Source organism: Tamandua tetradactyla, chromosome 4 (genome assembly GCF_023851605.1).
Source record: "Tamandua tetradactyla isolate mTamTet1 chromosome 4, mTamTet1.pri, whole genome shotgun sequence".
Classification (NCBI taxonomy): domain Eukaryota; kingdom Metazoa; phylum Chordata; class Mammalia; order Pilosa; family Myrmecophagidae; genus Tamandua; species Tamandua tetradactyla.
In genome coordinates this window covers 97,162,441-97,186,278 of record NC_135330.1, presented here as the reverse complement: position 1 = coordinate 97,186,278, position 23,838 = coordinate 97,162,441, and the positions used below count along the sequence as shown (strand labels likewise).

The following is a 23,838-nucleotide window of genomic DNA, read 5'->3' as shown; positions in this document are numbered from 1 at the left end:
TGAGTATGAGAGAAACTTAGTGACTCATTAATAAGGTCAAAGTGATGAGATGTCACTTCTGAGACATGACTTCTCATTTGCTGTTACTCTCTTACTTACTCACTTTGATGAAACCAGCTACTATATTCTGAGCTGTCCTATGGAGCAGCCTGCATGGCAAGAAAATGAGGGTAGCCCCTGACCCAGAGTCAGTGAAAAACTGAAGCCCCCTTTCCAATAATTTGCAGAGAACTGAACACTGCCAACAGCCACTGTCTGAGCTTGGAAGTAGATCCCACCCCATTCAAACTTGTCCCCAGCCAGCACCTTGCAAACTTGTGAGAGACCCTGAGCCTGGGGACACAGTTAAGTCATGCCCTGATTCCTGACCCACAGAATCTGTGTCATAAAAAATACTATTTCTTAAGTCAGTAGGTTCTGAACTAATTTGTTAAGGAGTAACAGATACTAATGCAGATGGCTCAGACATAGGAGAAATTTGAACCGCAGACATATATTTAGGAGTCACTAACAGACAGACTTTATTTGAAGTCAAGGAACAAGATGTAATCACCCATGGAGAAGAGCTAGAGAAGAGGGCTCAGGACTGAAACTTTCAATTACAACACAAAGAGAGATAACAAGGTAAACTAGAAAATAGTGAGTTCAGAAAAAAAAAAACAAACCAGGAGGAATTGCTTTGAGATGAAAGTTTTAGTCAACTGGGTCAAATTATGCAAAGATGAGAACTGAGAATTAACCAATGCATTGGTAACATAGAACTCATCAGTAACTTTAACATACCCATTTTGCTGGGAATAAAAACCTCATTGGATTTGGCTAAGGAGCAAATGGAAGGCAGGAAGAGCGAAAATACTGAATAAAGATAACTCTTGGAGGAGTTTATGTGTGGCGTCAACAGGACCATACCTCAAGATGTTATCCTTAAAATTGTGGGGGAAAAGCTATACTTATATACTCATGGCAATGATCCCATATTGGTGATGCAGCAACCAATTTCATCCCCCTATCCCATACTGTCCACACCCCTTTTCAACATGAAAAATGTTAGAATGAGCATATCCATTCATCCAAATATCCCTAAAGATTGGGAGAAGGATCAAAGGAGGAGGAAGAGTTACAACAGAGAAGAAAGGATTTAACAAATGAGTATGACTACTGAATCATTTTATTGATATTTATTTTAGTCTCCAGAGTCTTAGAGCAGCTAGATGGAAAAACCTAAAATTGTGGACCTATAACCCATACCAAACTCTGAAATCTGTTCTATCGCTACTTGTTAAAATGTACTTTGAAAAAGAAACATACTTTGAAATGTACTGCCTTTTTGGATGGAAACAATGGTAAGGTGTTAAATAGCTGAGTGTGAAATGTGTGAAAAAAGAGGAGATTTAAAGACAGGGGTGAATAAACAAAATAATATTCAGAGAGTGATAAGATGAATGTCCTAGATGAGTAGTAGGATTTTGTGGTGCTATTGCGTGCCCATTGGTGAAATGTGAGAAGTAGTATGATTTACTTCAGCAATTCTCAACAATTTGGGTGAAGTATAGAATAGGTGGATAGTTGGATTTAACTCAATTTGAGTTTAGCTTTTTCCAAATGAGTATAATAGAAAGACCGAAGAGGAAACATTTTATAAGTTTAACAACTGGTTATATCGTTGGACCATGGAACTGCACCAATAAACTGTTTTTTATATGACGTCCATGCAGAATTATTTTTTTCTAATAGTTTGGGCCCGCCAATGTAGCATCATGCTAATTGGAAGCTAACTTAGCTCAGGTAGTTCTAAAGAATGGTTTCATGATTATGATGAAGACAATACTCAATATGACAGACTGAAGATATGAAGACACCCAGGTCCCTTTAGCTGCCTATGTTTTAACTCCCTGGGTAATGTATCTGGTGTTTGCACTTAAAAGAAATGTTTTCAGGCTTGATGGGGTCTAAATACACTCATTCCTGGACTGGAAGCTAGTCTACTATTTTATCTGTGCTATCTCAGATGCAAGGTATGGGCTTGACATTGCACTTTAACAGGATTTACAACTTGTTCTTTGAAAAATAGGCACAATTTTAAATTCCAGTAGACATTATTGCAATCATGGCAGGAGAAATCCCAATTTTCAGAAACCTATGGGCTTCAAGGAAAATAGATCAAAAAATAGTTCCTCAACAACATCATGCAGAGAAGTATGTCTCCAACTATTTACTAGACAAAATATGTACCTGAAATGTTCAAGGGGGTGACATGAATAACCACACTGATATTACCATCCCAAATGGCAAGATCTTGCCTTCCCTGTTGAGAGCATTTCTCAATAGACTCCACAATCTCTCTGCTATCCACCCACCAATAATAAAGTGCTTTGACCCAAAGGTGGTGGAATCCGTCTTAATTCATAAGTGTCTGAACCAGTAAAACCATTGTTTCTTTCACTGACCATTTAACATTTTTCTTTCATAGCAGTTCACTCTAAAAGCTAAACTATGTTTTGCTAGCAGTTTTTATCCCTTTAGAATGCTTAACGATAATTATCCTTTCACCCACACAATATTTAGTTATTTTTTAAATGGGATATATATTAACTATTAGTGTTAAAATCTTATTTCTCTAACAGAAAAGCTTTTGAAAACATTAGGTCTGGGTAGGAGTGTTTAAAGGTGTCCTTGGAAGGCATTTCTCAAGGTAATTCTATCAACTTGGGTCTTGCCTTTGCTTCACAAAATTCTTCCATTAAAGGATGACAGGTTTGGGAGAATTCCAGGACTTCTGGGTTCTGCCTTACACAGTTTGTTCTATCCCATTCTTGTTTCTCAGGACACTTTTCGTAAAAATCTAATTCATGGTGACTGACACTCCCACTGAAACCTCTCTGCAACTAATATATTCCAGCAGCTACGACCATGTATTCCTTCTTGTCCATTTGCTCACGTTAACTTTCTCCCCTAAGTTGAAGTTTCCGACTGCTTGTTGGAAATATGCTGGGTTCACTATTTTCCTGCCAAAAGCTGTGGATTCTAATTAAATAACTCAGAGAAAGCAGTCATAATCAAAAGCTAAATAACAAGTCCTTGGGAATGCAATCACTGCCAGGTGGGAAAGGACAGTGGGGATGGTATAAACTTCTGTTGGCCTCTCGGAAGAGACAGAGTGGCATAATGAAAAGCCTGCTAGCCTCTCTCTGTGATCTAAGTCCTGGGCTTGAATCCTAGCTATGCTACTTCAGGGAAATAAGTTCATATACTGAAACTTATTTTCTCTGCAAGATGGGAAACATAATAATGGCCTTGCCTATCTCCAAGCACTGTGGAATATAAAATATTACCCTTATTCCCTGCATGCCTATCCTGCATTCCACATGTGGCAAACTAACACTGGAGGACATTGAATGGAAAATACTATTTTCTACATACATCCTTTCTCTTTAATTGAGTCCCACTTATATCAACCCATTTTTCAAAAGACATGAGAAGGCATCCTCATTTAGCAAGTGGAGAAACTGAGGTCCAATAATCTATAATTAGATGACTTCCAAAAAATCACAGATAACACAGGATTGCTTTAACATACTAGGTCAGTGCTTTGTTCACACAAGTCTTTAGCTTTCAAGGGTCCATAGCACCGTTTCCTACTTAAATGCTGGTGACTGGAGGTTTTTACAAAGCAGGGCCACATGGCCAAATCACTCAGAGCTAGAAAGTATGGTTTGAATTTTTTAAAAAAAAATCTCCATATATGTAAGCACAATTTCATTTAAAACACATTTGGAATGGAGGAAGGTTACCACTTTAAGTTCAAAGAAAAAGGTTACCCTGCAGTCATGTCCATAACATCACTTTGTCTAGGGAAAGAACAGATTCTTCCAAAAGCCCAATCAAAACTCTATTATTTCAATTAAACTAATTGACTCAGCACTGGAAGCTCGAGCTTGAGGGCCCATAATTACACAGACCTCTATTAAAGCTCTGTTCTTAATTTCTTTGTTGTAATTTTCTATCCTTTTTTCTTACGCTGTGAAGACAGAACTGTATAAACTCCAAGACCTCTCCTGCTCACCACATGCACTCAAGTTACTCTCTGTCATATTTCATGTCAAGTTGACTGAACACTTCCACATTTCCAGGGACCCAGAAACACTGAAATATAATGAAATACAGGCTATTACTCACTGGTGAAAAAGTCCTTCTAGGTGGATTGCCAGAATAATTTACAGAACAAACTTCTGGGAAAGAGTGCTGATGTACAGAGAAATAGGAAGAATAGCAACTTGGCAGCTAAGAGAACAAGACTGAAGTCCAGAGTCTGATACACTGCTCACAAACATTAAGATCTTGGCAAAGTCACTTAACCTCTCTGGGCTTTACTATTATCTTTATAATGAAAGAACTGGAGAACATCACGGCAATTTCTTCTTGGAACATTTGAAATGATATAATATAGCAATATTTCTCAAAGTCATATTATTTTAAGATTCAATCTCATATTGCAACAAACAGATGCAGTGGCAGAAGGGAACATTCTCTTCCTAATGTCTTTCTATACCTGGGGCTTCCAAACCAGAAAGTATCTCCCAGAGTGATTAACATTGGTCTGCCTGCCTGTTCACCAACTTGAAACCCAAGAGGACATACTCAGTGTGTTGTGCTATTTTTCATCAAAAGGAAAGTTTGGTCAGGGTCTATATGTGTTACACTAACTATGGTAAGAAGGGAGCAACATTTCCCATGGAAACTAAGCTACTTCAGTGTTTCCTTACTTGTTCTCATGATAGTGAAGTTCAATGCATCCAAGTATCATTAAATAATATTTACTTCTTGGATATCTGTCTCTAATATGGCTCACCAATTCTATCCCTTTCTGCAGAGACATGTCATCCCTCCATTGAGAGCTAAAGTCTATTCCTCTCTTCCTCTAATCTGAACTGCTCTTTGATCAGTAGAATATAACAGAAGTGATGCTGTACAATGTTTGTGGCTAAGCCATATATGCTGCCTGACTTCTTGAAACTTTTACTCTGGGTGAAGCCCATTTCCATGTGAGAAGTCTGGCTAATCTGACACCAGCATACTGGAAAGAAGCCCAAGCCAGACATCTGGAGAGGTGGTGTAGAATAGAATAAGAGGCCCTCCTCTCCCCTCTTTGTCCGCCGGCCCGCCCGCCCTCCTGTCCCCTCTTTGTCCGCTGGCCCGCCGCACGATGCCCATGCCCCGCAGCAGCCGGCCCGCCCGCCCTCCTCTCCCCTCTTCCCCCTCCTGCTCCGGCGGCTCTCCAACCACCACCGTGCCCTCTTCCACCTTCACCGGCTCCTCCGCCACCGGCCTCAACAGCCTTGCCACCCTCACCTTTCCTCCTCCAGAACAGCTACTGGGGGAGTGGAGACAATACAGAGCAGCTCCCGGAGCCACAACGGAGATCAAAGGGACGGCGTACCCCATCCTGGAACGACTGACTGTCTGGGAGAACCAGCTCCGGTGAGATCACCGAGGGGCGCGGACTTTCCCGGGCAGGATAGCAAGCGGCCAGAGTCCCTCCCTTCTTCCTTCCCAGGCCAACTGGCAGAATTGGGCAGGCGGTCCCCTTGGGGCGCGGCGGCTGGCGCCCCCACCACGTGAAGTCCCCCGGACCAACTGAGAGAGTTGGGTCGGAAATCCCCAGACTGCGGAGAACAGTGACCAGGGGGTCCCTTCCAAACACGTGACTCCCCGGTCTGGCTGGGAACAGTGCACTCTCCCAGGATGCAACAGCTGGCGCCCTTCCGCCACGCTTGGCGCGCTGGGCCGACTAGGAAATTCGGTCGGGCGCTCTCCCGTGCTGCGGCGGCCAGCAACCCTCCTTGCGTTCGGACCCCCGGGCTGGCTGGCACTCTTCCAAGATGCTTCGGCTACCAAACCTCCCCTACGGCGAGAGTTTTCCAGAGTTAAAGGACCCACAGCAACTTTCACTGGTGGATCCTGTAGACAAACTTGTGCCACAAGCGCCACCTACTGGGCAGGATAAGAAAAACAGAACCCAGAGATTTCACAGAAAAATCTTTCAACCTGTGGGGTCCAACACCCAGGGAAATCTGACTAAATGCCCAGACGCCAGCAGAAGATAACGGATCACGCTCAGAAAATTGAAAATATGGCCCAGTCAAAGGAACAAACCAATAGTTCAAATGAGATACAGGAGCTGAAACAACTAATGCTGAATATACGAACAGAAATGGAAAACCTTTCCAAAAATGAAATCGATAAATGGAAGGAGGACATGAAGAAGACATGGGCTGATCAAAAAGAAGAAATAGAAAAACTGAAACAAATCACAGAGCTTATGGAAGTGAAGGATAAAGTAGAAAAGATGGAAAAAACAATGGATACCTACAATGATAGATTTAAAGAGACAGAAGATAGAATTAGTGACTTCGAGGATGGAACATCTGAATTCCAAAAAGAAACAGAAACTATCCGGAAAAGAATGGAAAAATTCGAACAGGGTATCAGGGAACTCAAGGACAATATGAACTGCACAAATATATGTGTTGTGGGTGTCCCAGAAGGAGAAGAGAAGGGAAAAGGAGAAGAAAAACTAATGGAAGAAATTATCACTGAAAATTTCCCAACTCTTATGAAAGACCTAAAATTACAGATCCAAGAAGTGCGGCGCACCCCAAAGAGATTGGACCCAAATAGGCGTTTCCCAAGACACTTATTAGTTAGAATGTCAGAGGTCAAAGAGAAAGAGAGGATCTTGAAAGCAGCAAGAGAAAAACAATCCATCACATACAAGGGAAACCCAATAAGACTGTGTGTAGATTTCTCAGCAGAAACCATGGAGGCTAGAAGACAGTGGGATGATATATTCAAGTTACTAAAAGAGAAAAACTGCCAACCAAGACTCCTATATCCAACAAAATTGTCCTTCAAACATGAGGGAGAAATTAAAACATTTTCAGACAAAAAGTCACTGAGAGAATTTGTGACCAAGAGACCAGCTCTGCAAGAAATGCTAAAGGGAGCACTAGAGTCAGATACAAAAAGACAGAAGAGAGAGACATGGAGAAGAGTGTAGAAAGAAGGAAAGTCAGATATGATATATATAATACAAAAGGCAAAATGGTAGGGGAAAATATTATCCAAACAGTAATAACTCTAAATGTAAATGGACTGAATTCCCCAATCAAAAGACACAGACTGGCAGAATGGATTAAAAAACAGGATCCTTCTAAATGCTGTCTACAGGAAACACATCTTAGACCCAAAGATAAATACAGGTTGAAAGTGAAAGGTTGGGAAAAGATATTTCATGCAAATAACAACTGGAAAAGAGCAGGAGTGGCTATACTAATATCAAACAAATTAGACTTCAAATGTAAAACAGTTAAAAGAGACAAAGAAGGACACTATATACTAATAAAAGGAACAATTAAACAAGAAGACATAACAATCATAAATATTTATGCACCAAACCAGAATGCCCCAAAATACGTGAGGAATACACTGCAAACACTGAAAAGGGAAATAGACACATATACCATAATAGTTGGAGACTTCAATTCACCACTCTCATCAATGGACAGAACATCTAGACAGAGGATCAATAAAGAAATAGAGAATCTGAATATTACTATAAATGAGCTAGACTTAACAGACATTTATAGGACATTACATCCCACAACAGCAGGATACACCTTTTTCTCAAGTGCTCATGGATCATTCTCAAAGACAGACCATATGCTGGGTCACAAAGCAAGTCTTAACAAATTTAAAAAGATTGAAATCATACACAACACTTTCTTGGATCATAAAGGAATGAAGTTGGAAATCAATAACAGGCGTAGTGCCAGAAAATTCACAAATACATGGAGGCTCAACAACACACTCTTAAACAACAAGTGGGTCAAAGAAGAAATTGCAAGAGAAATTAGTAAATACCTAGAGCGAATGAAAATGAAAACACAACATATCAAAACTTATGGGACGCAGCAAAGGCAGTGCTAAGAGGGAAATTTATTGCCCTAAATGCCTATATCAGAAAAGAAGAAAAGGCAAAAATGCAAGAATTAACTGTCCACTTGGAAGAACTGGAGAAAGAACAGCAAACTAATCCCAAAGCAAGCAAAAGGAAAGAAATAACAAAGATTAGAGCAGAAATAAATGAAATTGAAAACATGAAAACAATAGAGAAAATCAATAAGACCAGAAGTTGGTTCTATGAGAAAATCAATAAGATTGATGGGCCCTTAGCAAGACTGACAAAAAGAAGAACAGAGAGGATGCAAATAAATAAGATCAGAAATGGAAGAGGAGACATAACTACTGACCTCACAGAAATAAAGGAGGTAATAACAGGATACTATGAACAACTTTACACTAATAAATACAACAATTTAGATGAAATGGACGGGTTCCTGGAAAGACATGAACAACCAACTTTGACTCAAGAAGAAATAGATGACCTCAACAAACCAATCACAAGTAAAGAGATTGAATTAGTCATTCAAAAGCTCCCTAAAAAGAAAAGTCCAGGACCAGGTGGCTTCACATGTGAATTCTATCAAACATTCCAGAAAGAATTAGTACCAACTCTCCTCAAACTCTTCAAAAAAATCGAAGCAGAGGGAAAACTACCTAATTCATTCTATGAAGCCAACATCACCCTCATACCAAAACCAGGCAAAGATATTACAAAAAAAGAAAACTACAGACCAATCTCTCTAATGAATATAGATGCAAAAATCCTCAATAAAATTCTAGCAAATCGTATCCAACAACACATTAAAAGAATTATACATCATGACCAAGTAGGATTCATCCCAGGTATGCAAGGATGGTTCAACATAAGAAAATCAATTAATGTAATACACCACATCAACAAATCAAAGCAGAAAAATCACATGATCATCTCAATTGATGCAGAGAAGGCATTTGACAAGATTCAACATCCTTTCCTGTTGAAAACACTTCAAAAGATAGGAATACAAGGGAACTTCCTTAAAATGATAGAGGGAATATATGAAAAACCCACAGCTAATATCATCCTCAATGGGGAAAAATTGAAAACTTTCCCCCTAAGATCAGGAACAAGACAAGGATGTCCACTATCACCACTATTATTCAACATTGTGTTGGAAGTTCTAGCCAAAGCAATTAGACAAGAAAAAGAAATACAAGGCATCAAAATTGGAAAGGAAGAAGTAGAACTATCACTGTTTGCAGACGATATGATACTATACGTCGAAAACCCGGAAAAATCCACAACAAAACTACTAGCGCTAATAAATGAGTACAGCAAAGGAGCAGGCTACAAGATCAACATTCAAAAATCTGTAGCTTTTCTATACACTAGTAATGAACAAGCTGAGGGGGAAATCAAGAAACGAATCCCATTTACAATTGCAACTAAAAGAATAAAATACCTAGGAATAAATTTAACCAAAGAGACAAAAAACCTATATAAAGAAAACTACAAAAAACTGCTAAAAGAAATCACAGAAGACCTAAATAGATGGAAGGGCATACCGTGTTCATGGATTGGAAGACTAAATATAGTTAAGATGTCAATCCTACCTAAACTGATCTAAAGATTCAATGCAATACCAATCAAAATCCCAACAACTTATTTTTCAGAATTAGAGAAACCAATAAACAAATTTATCTGGAAGGGTAGGGTGCCCCGAATTGCTAAAAACATCTTGAGGAAAAAAAACGAAGCTGGAGGTCTCTCAATGCCGGACTTTAAGGCATATTATGAAGCCACAGTGGTCAAAACAGCATGGTATTGGCATAAAGATAGATATATCGACCAATGGAATCAAATAGAGTGCTCAGATATAGACCCTCTCATCTATGGACATTTGATCTTTGATAAGGCAGTCAAGCCAACTCACCTGGGACAGAACAGTCTCTTTAATAAATGGTGCCTAGAGAACTGGATATCCATGTGTAAAAGAATGAAAGAAGACCCGTATCTCACACCTTATACAAAAGTTAACTCAAAATGGATCAAAGATCTAAACATTAGATCTAAGACCATAAAACAGTTAGAGGAAAATGTAGGGAGATATCTTATGAATCTTACAACTGGAGGTGGTTTTATGGACCTTAAACCTATAGCAAGAGCACTGAAGAAAGAAAGAAAGAAATGGGAGCTCCTCAAAATTAAACACTTTTGTGCATCAAAGAACTTCATCAAGAAAGTAGAAAGACAGCCTACACAATGGGAGATAATATTTGGAAATGACATATCAGATAAAGGTCTAGTATCCAGAATATATAAAGAGATTGTTCAACTCAACAACAAAAAGACAGCCAACCCAATTACAAAACAGGAAAAAGACTTGAACAGACACCTACCAGAAGAGGAAATATGGATGGCCAAGAGGCACATGAAGAGATGCTCAATGTCCCTGGCCATTAGAGAAATGCAAATCAAAACCACAATGAGATATCATCTCACACCCACCAGAATGCCCATTATCAACAAAACAGAAAATGACAAGTGCTGGAGAGGATGCGGAGAAAGAGGCACACTTATCCACTGTTGGTGGGAATGTCAAATGGTGCAACCACTATGGAAGGCAGTTTGGCGGTTTCTCAAAAAGCTGAATATAGAATTGCCATACGACCCAGCAATACCATTGCTAGGTATCTACTCAAAGGACTTAAGGGCAAAGACACAAACGGACATTTGCACACCAACGTTTATAGCAGCGTTATTTACAATTGCAAAGAGATGGAAACAGCCAAAATGTCCATCAACAGAAGAATGGCTAAACAAACTGTGGTATATACATACGATGGAATATTATGCAGCTTTAAGACAAGATAAACTTATGAAGCATGTAATAACATGGATGGACCTAGAGAATATTATGCTGAGTGAATCCAGCCAAAAACTAAAGGACAAATACTGTATGGTCCCACTGATGTGAACGGAGAATAAACTTGAAATATGTCATTGGTAACAGAGTCCAGCAGGAGTTAGAAACAGGGTAAGATAATGGGTAATTAGAGCAGAAGGGATACAGACTGTGCAAGAGGACTAGATACAAAAACTCAAAAATGGACAGCACAATAATACCTAATTGTAAAGTAATCATGTTAAAACACTGAATGAAGCTGCATCTGAGCTATAGGGTTTTTTTTTGTTTTTTTACCATTATTACTACTTTTATTTCTTTTCTCCATATTAACATTTTATATCTTTTTCTGTTGTGTTGCTAGTTCCTCTAAACCGATGCAAATGTACTAAGAAACGATGATCATGCATCTATGTGATGATGTTAAGAATTACTGAGTGCATATGTAGAATGGTATGATTTCTAAATGTTGTGTTAATTTTTTTTTCTTTCTTTCCGTTAATAAAAAAAAAAAAGAATAGAATAAGAGATGCCTGACCATCCCTCAGCTGTTCAAGCCATTCCAGCCCAGTCAACATATATTTGAGTGAAGAAACTTTCAGATGACTCCAGACTCAGTTGCCACTTTATGTAACTATATGAGAGACCAAGTAAGAACTTCCAGCAGAGCCATCAATGCCCAGAATAAGGGGTTGGTTTAAGCTGGCAAGTTTTTAGGTGGTTAGTAACAGGTAACTACAACTTTTGCTAAACCAAACCTCCCTTTTTCTTTTATTTCTTTTTTAAATCTTTCTATACAATGTAGGTATGGGCTGTAATACAACTCAGATTCCTATACCTTCATTTCTTTTCACATTAGGTATAAAAGAATGGGTCTCTGTGGCATTTCGCTTCACACTCAATGACCTCATTTAACACTACTGCCTTTTTCTTTATTTTGCTAGCCATAATATGTGTCAAATAATTTGTTTGTTTGCTTTGTACTTCTTAGGACTAACCTCTCAGCTTTAGGTATCCAACCAACCCATGAATGCACAACCTTTACCCTCAGAAGAAATAGCTCTTATAGTTAGACTGCCAAGTATATAAAAGAGAGTCAGTTTAGTAAGTTATTGAAACTTAATCTTAAAGACAGTGTTACACTGATTAAAAATTTCAGTAAATTGATGATTTGACATGCATACTGCCATCACACAATTCCAAATCATGGTATAAAATTTATATTAACACTCTGAATTAATAGAAATACAGAGTAACACCACTTTTTTTATACATAATTTCCCACAAACACAGTTTTAATCTATACACTAATGTTTAATTACAACAAGGGGAGTTCACTACACACTACACATGGTTCTTTGATTTCTTCATGAAGTTTATGGCTGGAATGTGCCAGTAGGAACACACATTACCAATTCTCAGCATCATGACTCTGCATGGAAAGTGAGCCATTTCTAAACTAACTTCTACACAAGCAGCAGAAGTTTTACATATCAATATACTGACTTCTGCACAGCCCAAAGTGAAGATCAAAGTGCATATGATCGATATGTTGAAAATCAAAATCTTATAGAACTAACTACACCTGTAGTTAGGACTCTGTGCTGGTTTGAAAGTATTATGTACCCCATAAAAGCTGTTTTAAACCTGATCCAATCCTGTGGTAGTGACCATTTCTTTTAATCCTGATTCAATACTGTAGGTTGAAACTTTTGATTAGATTATCCCACAGAGCTCTGAGACACTCAATTGTGGGTGTGACTGTTTGATTAGATGGAGATTTGACTTTACCCATTCCAGGTGGGCCTTGATTAGTTTACTAGAATATTTAAAAGGGGAAACATTTTTGGGAAACCTCAGAAACAACAGAAGCCTAAAAGCCTGCAGAGAGGGTGCCAAAAGAAGCTTCAGAGCAGAGCTGACATGGATGCCAACACTTGGAGAAGAGAGACATGGATGTTTGGAGATGCTTATAGCTCAGCAGACATCATCATGAGATGTCAAGCAAGCCAGAACCTGGAGAGAGCCAAAGGAATCTAAGAGATGAAAGCCAGCCCTGGGGAAGCAAAGCGAGGAACCCCCACAGGAAGAGAGGCTAAAGGCAAGGGAGCCCAAGAGCAAGAGACTAGCAGATGCCAGCCAAGCAACTACCCAGTGAAGAGAGGTGTCCCTGACCCATCAACCTTCATTGAATTAAGGTATCTTTCCCTGGATGCCTTAGTTTGAACATTTTTTAAAGGCTAAGAACTGTAAGCTTGTAACTTATTAAATTCCCCCTCTTTAAAATGCTTTTTTCAGTTCTGGTATATCACATTCCGGCAGCTTGCACACTAAAACAGACTCCAACTCAACTAAGTTATATTTTCATGAACATCACATCAGAGATGATAAATAAAAATCTATACCACACATTTAATTTTCATGGACTAATTAGTATACTTGAGAAATCAGAGCCTATCATTGACTTCTGAAATACAGTAAATAAAAACACAGCAAGCGATTTACTCAACATTTTCATATTCTACATAATAGATATTTTCTGGTTATACATATTTGCATGATACTAGCATTACATAATACTCTTCACTTAATTCAAGGTTAATTTGAATTTATATTCCCAGATCTCCAGAAGAACAAGTCTGTTTATAATCAGTGAGCATTTTTAAACAGCTGTGCTTTGTATTTTAGAGAACTTCTGAATCATAAAGAATGTCATAGGTCATTTCATAAAACCCAAGCCTAGTTCTTGAATGACCTATGACATTCATAGAAACAGATTCAGTGTCAATATCCAGAGGAGGAGGAAAGGAGGAAAGGGATTTCCTCAAATATGTACATGCATGCTTACATCTACATACATACACACACACACACACCCATAACAAGTAGAAGATATAGGATCAGGTCTTTCTATCACATTCCAGAGTTGCTTCCATTGCTCTCTGGCCATCTGTCAAAAAAAATTCCCTATTTAAACAATTATCATTCTGTGCCCACCTTCTCAGGTAACTCACCAAAGAACGCATTGAAATGTCCTTACAATTATTCAATTTGTTTAATTATATGGATTTTTCCATATCATCTCTCTCTGGTGACATTTCAAAAGAACTGTCAAATTGGACCACTGACGATGGTGGATTTCTATGATAAAAGATTGAGTCTCTCTAGAAACCAGAGCTTTGGGTAAAGGTGGAATGTATGAATTAATGTCATAGATCATTAAGATTTCTCACTCAGAAGATGAATCTCAGGACATGTATCATTCTCTTGGGCGAAAGCATGGTCCATTATGGTGGTGAGATCATCCCAAGCAAAGAAATATGCAGAAACCTTTTGAATGAGAGAGTTTAACACACAGACCATATTGTGATTTTCATTACACATTTTAACACTACTTATTTTCAATTTTCCTCAAGTATACCAAGAAGTAAGATGTCCATATGTTTTTCAAAGTATATTATATGGAATTCTGAATTTTCAGAAAGACTGGCTACTGTTCCGTGATATTCTTTCAATATGAAGACAGAGCTTAAATGAAATTGCCAATACTTTGCCATTTTAAGTAAGTGTGAGATTATTAACTATCAAATATCCAAATTATATTTTCATATTCACCTTAGGAACATACATACTACCCAAAGATAATCAAGAAAATATCAGTGGGCCACGGTAGCTCAGCAGGCAAGAATGCTTGCCTGCCATGCCAGAGGACCTGGGTTTAATTCCCGGTGCCTGCCCATGTTAAAAAAAAATGAAAATATCAGAAATTGTACCAATTAAATATTGTCATGATTAACTGTTTTTGTCCCATTTATCTTATTTCACCAATGGTAATATTTTCTTCTGTAACTTGAATCACTTCATCAAATTACTTAAAATCTTCAGAAAGATTAAAACATCAATATGTGGTTAGTCTTACTTATTCTATATATTTACAATTTGTGTGATAGTGTTTAAAAACCACATTGGTTCCAAGTGCCTGCCCATGTTGAAAAAAAAAAAAACACCAGAAAGCTCTAATTTAGAGCAGGGGCTCATGGCCAAATCTGACGCACTGCCTGTTTTGTAAGACCCACAAGCTAAGAATGGGTTGCACATTTTAAAATGAAAATGAAAGAAGAGTATTTCATGCCACATGAAAATTACATGAATGATAATGTCAATGTCCATAAATAAAGTTGTACTGGAATACATTTGTGCTATGGATGATTTCCTATCTCTGAATTAAAATAGCACTTTGGTTCTTTGATATTATCTGTACTTGTTTTCTAGACAAGTTTATAAGAGAAAATGCAAGTCATGTAAAACAGCATGTCCAACAGGTGCACGGGGTTTTTATCCTCCAAGTGTTTGGCTACTGAAAATTTAAATAATTTTTAATGTCATAATCTATATGAGAAATGCTTACTTATTCAATATTTGTAAATGAATTACTGAGTGTACTGGATGGACAGCCCCCGAAAGGGCTGAATTTGATAACCTAGATGCATGTGGAGACTTGAGAGTTACAATTTTTTTTGACTCAACCAACGCTATGGTAGCAATTTAAGAAGGAAGGTGACAATCCTCATTTTCAGCTGGACTCCAGATAAAATTATTTAGGACATGGTACTAAAAATTCATTCTTCCAAAAGATATTATGATTGAAAGGTTGAAGCTCTGCATCTCAACAGGTTAGATCTTTACAACAGCATGTTTCTCTATTTGTGCCAAGCCACAAATCTATCAGAAAATGAAACTATTAGAAATTATAATATTTAATCTTCAGTATATAGAATAGTGGGAGGGCATACTGGACTCTCCAAACAAAACAAAACAAACAACTCCCCTGACCCTGACTATGTTCTTCCTCCCACTTCACACACACACACACACACACACACACACACACACACACACACACATTTATTTCACTCTCAGTAACAAAATTAAAGTTTCAACAAGAGTTCCTCCAGTCAACAACACATACTCATTTTTTTAAAAAAACAGCCTTCCTCTTTTCTTTAATAATCAAATCAAGATTTCTCTTTTAAAAATTTTGGAGTTCTCTTTTTCTTTATTGAGATAATACAGTATTCAGTGGTTACTGGACACTAGATTCAGTGTGTCTGGGTTTGAACCCAATCACAATTGATGTGATCTGCTGAAGGCTCCTGAGTCTTAGCCTCCTCATCTGTGAAACAGAGATAACAGAACCTACTTCATGGGGCTGTGGTGAAGATGAGCGAGTTAACACAAGGACTCAAAATAGTTACTGGCAGTTGGGAATGAGTTAACTACCACAACCATTTATTATATCCTAAGTTATACTAAGTCTTCCTAAAAGTGCATCACTCAGCCAACTTCACCTGATCAGCTCAGCAAGAAGACTCCATGTCCTTGGAGACTTTTCTCCAAGGAATTGACCCATTTTTCTCTCAATGAAGGCTTTCTCCTTCCCAGATGTTCTCTCAATATACAATAAATCTAACAGCTGCGTAGTTTCATATTTGGCAGTGTGATAACCCAGTATCATACTCACCTGCCTTTAAGAAAGGATGTACTACCCTTATTTGGATGACTGTTGACAAGGTAGGTGTGTTTAGCACTGGAGACAGAAGATGGAGATGTGGACTGGAAAAGAGGAAGGAATAGTTTCATCTTTGTCTTTTCTTAAAGAAAAACATTTTCAAGTCATTTGTGCCATTTTCTTTATTCCACCTTTATTGAACTATTTGGTTTGTTAGAACTTTGATGTTTAAAATATTAGACATAAAATGAACAAACCTTATTTTAAAAGTAAACTAGTCCTTGCATTTTTTTTACTACAGCATTTGAAGGTCTCAAATAAAATGAATTATTATTCATTATGTTACTTTGTTTCATTGAATGTTCTACTAAAACAAAGCCTCCTTATCTCCAAAAATAATTGCCATGTTAGAAGAATCTACACATGTAAAGGACACCCCAGGGTTGAACTGTAGATGTTAAGACCATACTATGTATAGCACCGACATGGAATGTTACAGAAGGGAAAGCTAACCTTACTACTAGACAAAGTGACTACCGAACACTAATTGAAAGTAGATTTGTATAAAAATTTTCAACAGGCACACGATTGAAATCAACAGGCACACGATTGAAACGTCAGTGATTTGCACTGTCAAATAATCACTTTCCTAAAGTTAACTGAAATAATAGTGGAATCAAATTTGACTTTGGAAGTTAAATTATGCTAAAATTCCCAGCCAATTAAAAGTACTTTGATGGACATTAACTAAACCAGGCACAATAATACAATACATTAGAGGAAGAGATCTCTTCAAGATTTTTTTTATTCAGTCTAGCTTAACACTAAGATGCTGGAGTATTTCTGAAGATAGGACCTCAATAAAAAAGATACCTTTCATGTTATCTTGGTTTTAAGGCTTTCAGTCGAGGAAAGATACTTTATTTTCCCTTTCTTTAGGGAAACAGAGTTGTGATTTACTGGCAGTCTCACTGCTATATTTCATGAAAAGGAAATGTGGCTGATAAGACTTGTATTTGTTAACAATATTAAGTAGTTCTTTTTTTCCCTATTAATTAAATATTTTTCCTGTGAACATTGGAGAGCTTTACCCAGAAAAAGCAAAGACGGGGTGATGTGCTTTTCTAAACCCTCTAGTATTGGAACAAATTGCTGTTTCTTTTGATGAAGAATTAGATGAAGTGTTGTCATGTATTTGGGGTCAATGTCGTGTAAAGCAGGAAAATACAATTTAATCACTAGAGTGAAACTGAGCTAGCCACAATCCCCCATGACAAGAGGCATACCGAAACTGGGAACAACTGAGGTAACAGGGAACTAGGGAATCCTAGGTCATGCCACTTCCTTCCAGGCCTAAAACCATTAACTTTAAGAGGGAAATACAGCCAAGCTATTGAACCAAATTTCACTCTTCTAGCCCTTGCTGTCCCTTTCTCTGTTTCTTCTCCACTACTGCTTTCTTGAATTCTCTACTCTATTTCTAATTAGATAGATGACTTCATATAACTTAGATGTATAAAAGATGTGATTCCACTCTATACAGCAAAAGCCTTCAACAGGTTCACGTGATTGGAAGAATTAAAATATTCGACTAAATATCTTATTCAATTCTAGTAATTCACCCTGAAAAACAATATCTGTAATTTCATCAAAACTACTTGCATAAGGATAAACATCATAGAATTATTTATAAGATCAAGAACTACAAAAACCTAAATGGACATCAATATAGGAAAGGCTAAATAAATTATGGGACATTCATATTGTGGTAACCCTTTTTTTTTTGTATACCCAATACTTTTTAATCCTCTTCTCATAGCAGACCTTGATACTTCATTCCTGGATTGATCTGATATAGATGTATTTACCCTATACCCCTGGCTACACAAAAACTGTAGGAATAAACAAGTGACCCAAGTGTTCAACAGTGGCCTTCCCTGGGATTCCTCTAATCAAAGTTGGAAGAGAAGGTCTATGTCTACACAACTTGGACACATAAAGGACGCTTAGAGAGATAAGAATGGAGTTGCTTATATCCATGTTCCTTGGTACAACCAGGAAAACTGGTCTGAGATTGCGAACCTTGCGTGAGATGCAAAGTCCAGAGCAAGAGTTGATGATGTTAAAAACCCCTTATACCTCTAATTCCTATGGCCATTTCTTTACTTTATGCTACATGAACTGGTCTACACATATGCACTTTTAAAGGGTAGTTCATATTGACTGTTGATTTTTAAGTAGAGAACTGCTGTATTAGTTAGGGTTCTCTAGATAAACAGAATCAACGGGGAACACTTGCAGATATAAAATTTAAAAGGGTCTCACGTGACCGCAGGAACGCAGAGTCCAAATCCACAGGGCCGGCTGCGAAGCCGATGACTCCGATGGAGGGTCTGGATGAATTCCGAAGTAGAGGCTCACCAACCAAGGCAGGAATGGGACCTGTCTCCTCTGAGTCCTCCTGAAAAGGTTTCCGAGATTAGATTTAGCATCACTGGTTGCAGAAGACACTCCCCTTTGGCTGATTACAAATGGAATCAGCTGTGGAAGCAGCTGACGTGATCATGACCTCATCCTATGAAATGTCCTCATAGCAACAGACAGGCCAGCGCTTGCCCAATCAGATAAACAGGTACCACAACTTGGCCAAATGGACACATGTCCCTAACCAGGACAGTCCACCCCTTGCCAACGTGACAACTATATATATATATCACCTTAAACCATACTTAATTTCCAAATGAAAACAAATAAGCACACTGTTTTTCTTTTTCCTGACAATACTCAACTGTCCTGCATATAACTGGAAACACATTAAATCTCTCCAGAATAGGGTGCAAATCCTTGGGCAACATTCATTCTTAAACCTGATATCTTACAACTTAAATAGTATAACATGAACAAAACAGCATTACAGTCTTCGTTTCTGTAACTGATCACGGGGTCAAAGTTCATACTTGTCACTACCTTCTTTCACTACCCATTCCATGTTCCCTTTCCCCTCAGCAAGCACTTCAGCTGGCCGTGGTTCTTTGCCTGGTGGGGTGACCCAAACCTTCATTCCTGAAGTCTCAGAGCCATTAGTGGTCCTGCCTGGAATGTGTTATTGCAGTTTTCCATTGATTTTGATCACAGGGCATGGCAGTACTAAGAGACGCCCTAGGGGCTCTCCTATATTACAAGAAAACTCTTCTTTACCTTCGTTATGTAGTTGCAGTCCTACTTCCTTCTGATAGTCAGGGTCAATTACGCCAGACAATAATGTAATCCCCTTCTTGGCTTGTTGATCCAGAGGCATAAGTAGCCCAAAGTGACCAGGTGGCAATCTTCACTTCCAGTTCAGTGGTATCACTGTTGTTTCTCCTGGAGGAAGCACACCCTGTTTTGGAACCAGGGTAGCAGGGACAGGGAGCAAACAGTTTCCTAGTGGATCACTAGGGTAATAGTGAGAGGTACCACACCCATTTCCACCCCTTGGTTCCTGGACCCATGCTTCCTGGTTATGGGAGAAACAGCACCATACAGCAGATGCTGATTCAGAGCACACACAGCTTCCTGGAGAACATTACCCCAGCCTTTCAAGTTTTTGCCACCTAGCTGGCACCGGAATTGAGTTTTCTAAAAGCCATTCCACCGTTCAATCAATCTAGCTGCTTCTGGATGATGGGCAACATGGTAAGACCAGAGAAGTCCATGAGCATGCGCGCATTCCCACACTTCATTTGCAGTTTCATCTGGTGAAACAGGATTAAGCACTCTAGGCCTAATCCCTTCAGGCAGAGGCTGGGTGGCCAATTCCTCAAGGCAGGCTGGAGGTGGGGTGGCTATGTCCTCAGGGCAGACCAGTACAGGGTTTTCTAGAGAAGACTCAGCACGGCCTAGAGTTTCAACATCGCCCCCAACACCATTATCAATTCATATGTCACCATCCCATTTTTCAGGGTCCCACTCCTTTCTAATCAGTGCCCTCGCTTTGACAGCAGACACCATGCAAGACTGAGATTTCAGATTACGTTGTAAAGTTGCTAATCTAACAATAAGTTTCTGAGTCTGAGTTTTAGAGATCTCAGGTCTATGGCTACAGGACATGAGATTTTCCTTCAAGATACTCACAGAAACGTCTACATCTTTCAGACGGCACTTAAGCTTCTCGTTTGAAGCCTTAAGCCCATCCCTTTCACCCCTTAATGTAGACAGGGTATCTAACAACAAGCAACCAACATCTCTATAACTCTTATTTCTACAAAACTCTGGAAAGGTGTCAAAAACATCATCCCCCAGCGTCTGGCTTCGAACAAGCGAAGCATTAGGAGAATCGAATGATGATATTTTCTTTATCTCCTTTGGCAACTCACTCCATGGATTGAGAGTGTCATTCTGATTACGGGAATCAGAGTCCTTCGTGTCTCCGAGTCCAGTCAGAGTAGAAAACCATTCATAAAAACCCATTTCTAAGATTCTGTTTCTTAAGAACCACTCCTGGTACCAAGATGTATTAGTTAGGGTTCTCTAGATTAACAGAATCAACAGGGAACACTTGCAAATATAAAATTTATAAAAGTGTCTCACGTGACCGCTGGAAGGCAGAGTCCAAATCCATTGGGCGGGCTGTGACACCGACGATTCCGATGGAGGGTCTGGATGAACTCTGCAGGAGATGCTCACCAGCCCAAGTAGGAAGGGGCCTGTCTTCTCGGAGTCCTCATTAAAAGGATTCCCGTGATTATATTTAGCATCACTAATTATAGAAGACACTCCCCTTTGGCTGATTACAAATGGAATCAGCTGTGGATGCAGCTGAGGTGATCATGACCTAATCCTGTGAAATGTCCTCACTGCAACAGACAGGCCAGTACTTGCCCATTCAGATATACAGCTACCACAACTTGACCGAGTTGACACATGTCCCTAACCATGACACCTGCTTAATATGCTAATACCCTGTATAGCCAAAATATTTTGAAGAACATTTCAAGACATGAAAAAAGATCATATAATAATAGAAAACAAATATAAAAGGTACGAATGATGAAAAGTGTGTGTGTGTGTGTGTGTGTCTAGAAGAGAGTCTATCGGATTCAACAGTGGTTATCAGTGAGCGGTGATGTTCAAGAAAACCATATTCTCTTCTCTTTGTAATAAACCTCTTCTCTATGCCCATTGTACTTTTGTATGTCTGTTTTCTTTTTCTTTGTTGATGTGATTGTGTTATGAATTTCCTATCCACACTTTTACTCCTATTCTCATTTAAGTGTTTTCTTACTGATTTGTAAAAGATCACTACATATTAAGAATACAAGATATCTATGATGTTTCTGCAATGAGCTTTCCGCTTAGTTACTGTTTTTTCCTTCATGTTCATAAATATTTTACCGTTATGCTCTGTTTAATGATGTTTTCCATCATTTAGAATGTTCTCTTCCATTCATAGTTCAACCATTCATAACCATATATTTTCTTCCAGATTTTCTAATACTTTCATTCTTTACATTAAATTTTTAAGTTAACCTGCAGTTCCTTATTATGACAGGTTCTAATCATAATAGTTACCCATTCATTACCTGTTACAATGTGCCAGAAACTACGGTTAGCTGCTGACATGTATTTTTTTCATTTGTTTTCATGTCTACCTAATGGTGGCTACCATTATTAGCCTCCTTTTATAGACTGGGGAAACTGAGGCTTAGAGATGTGAAATAACTTGCTAGTAAGCAGCTGAGCCAGGATTCAAACCCAGATCTTTCTGACTCCCACACTTATACTACCCAGGATATGATCCAACTAGCTCCTTTTTTCCAATTCAAAACACTCCTGTTTTCAATTATGAACAATCTGTATTTCTGAACATATTTAAGTATACTTCACTAGCAGAGACTTTTGTTTTTGGACAGTCTTATGGTACTATAAGCATTATTGTTACAGAACTAAGCTGAAAATTTCCTACATGATTGCCTTTTGACACCCATCCCAAAGGGTTTTAATCTTTTTTTCTTTTTTTTACATGGGCAGGCACCGGGACCTGAACGCGGGTCCTCGGGCATGGCAGGCAAGCGTTCTTGCCTGCTGAGCCTCCGTGGCCTGCCCCAAAGGGTTAGTGCCAACTATGCTTGAAAAAAGCCTAGGCACTTTTGCATTCGCCAATCTAAGGTAACATTTCTTCTCTATTGGATAGATCATGTTCTATAACTGAAACTTTTGATTGTCTGACCTGCTAGTTCTCAACAACCCCTACTTCCTACTCATTTTTCTATGATTATTTCAAGGTTATTATATGATCCAGTTCAAACTGAAGGGTTTTAGATAATATACCTAAGAGTTTACAAGCCACTTACTGTTGTTTTCCAGTTGCTGATCGTTCTGAGTCACAAAGAATTGGTTACACTAATATTCAATATATGAACACTTTGTTTCATTTCAGTTTTCACTATAATAACGAGGACCACATTGTCATGAGGCCATGTGAAGCTGCTTATTCTTTCCTTCACTGTGACATCATATATCACATTCTACAAGTCCACAAAAGCACTAAAGTTAAGAAAAAATAACTTCTCTCTTAAAAAATTATGAAACTAAAATATCAATTTGAGTCCTAAAAGCATGGAAGCAGTTTTGTTTTTGTAATTCCTTAGGGAAACATAGGGTAATATAATGAAGCTAAGCATGAATGATCTAGAAGGGAATTTATCCTTAGAAAATGCGGGAGAAAATACTTCCTAAGTTCATCAACTCATGGATCCCCTAATTCTAGTTCTGCCACCTTGGTGATGCCAAGACTCACCAGTGGTTCAGGAGGTTTCAGCCTGATTCCTGCATACTCAAGCAGGAACCATACGTCAACCATCCACCTAATGACGTGATGATCATTGACGAGATCAACTACTTCATTAAGGGCTGCAAAATGGTGATATTCTCTCATTCCTTCTGCATTTATTAGTGGAAGCTGTTCGTCAAAAGCAAATTTTTCTTAACAACAGCTTGGCTAGTTTAGAAATATGTTTGGTTTAGGAAAGGCAGGTCAAACGTGTGCTTCTTTCACTTTGTCTATTTTCAGAACAATGAGTTGGTCCTAGTGTGTCAGTTAGCATTCTCTAGAGAAACAGAATCAACAGGGAACACTTGCAGATATAAAATTATAAAAGTGTCTCACGTGACCGCAGGAACGCAGAGTCCAAATCCACAGGGCCGGCTGCGAAGCCGATGACTCCGATGGAGGGTCTGGATGAATTCCGCAGTAGAGGCTCACCAGCCAAGGCAGGAATGGGGCCTGTCTCCTCTGAGTCCTCCTGAAAAGGTTTCCGAGATTAGATTTAGCATCACTGGTTGCAGAAGACACTCCCCTTTGGCTGATTACAAATGGAATCAGCTGTGGAAGCAGCTGACGTGATCATGACCTCATCCTATGAAATGCCCTCATAGCAACAGACAGGCCAGCGCTTGCCCAATCAGATAAACAGGTACCACAACTTGGCCAAATGGACACAT

General features: G+C 38.7%; 1 long non-coding RNA gene across 2 annotated transcripts in view; it reads right to left on the bottom strand.

Moving 5' to 3' along the window:
- LOC143681200 (uncharacterized) overlaps positions 1-23,838 on the bottom strand; it is a 139,936-nt gene that overhangs the window by 92,165 nt on the left and 23,933 nt on the right. The window contains exons 6-8 of one of the 2 annotated variants that reach the window (XR_013174462.1): positions 23,504-23,639; positions 18,682-18,817; positions 16,369-16,460 (exon numbers count right to left, since the gene is read on the bottom strand). This is a non-coding gene — a long non-coding RNA (uncharacterized LOC143681200). The other variant, XR_013174463.1, reaches the window with a different exon arrangement.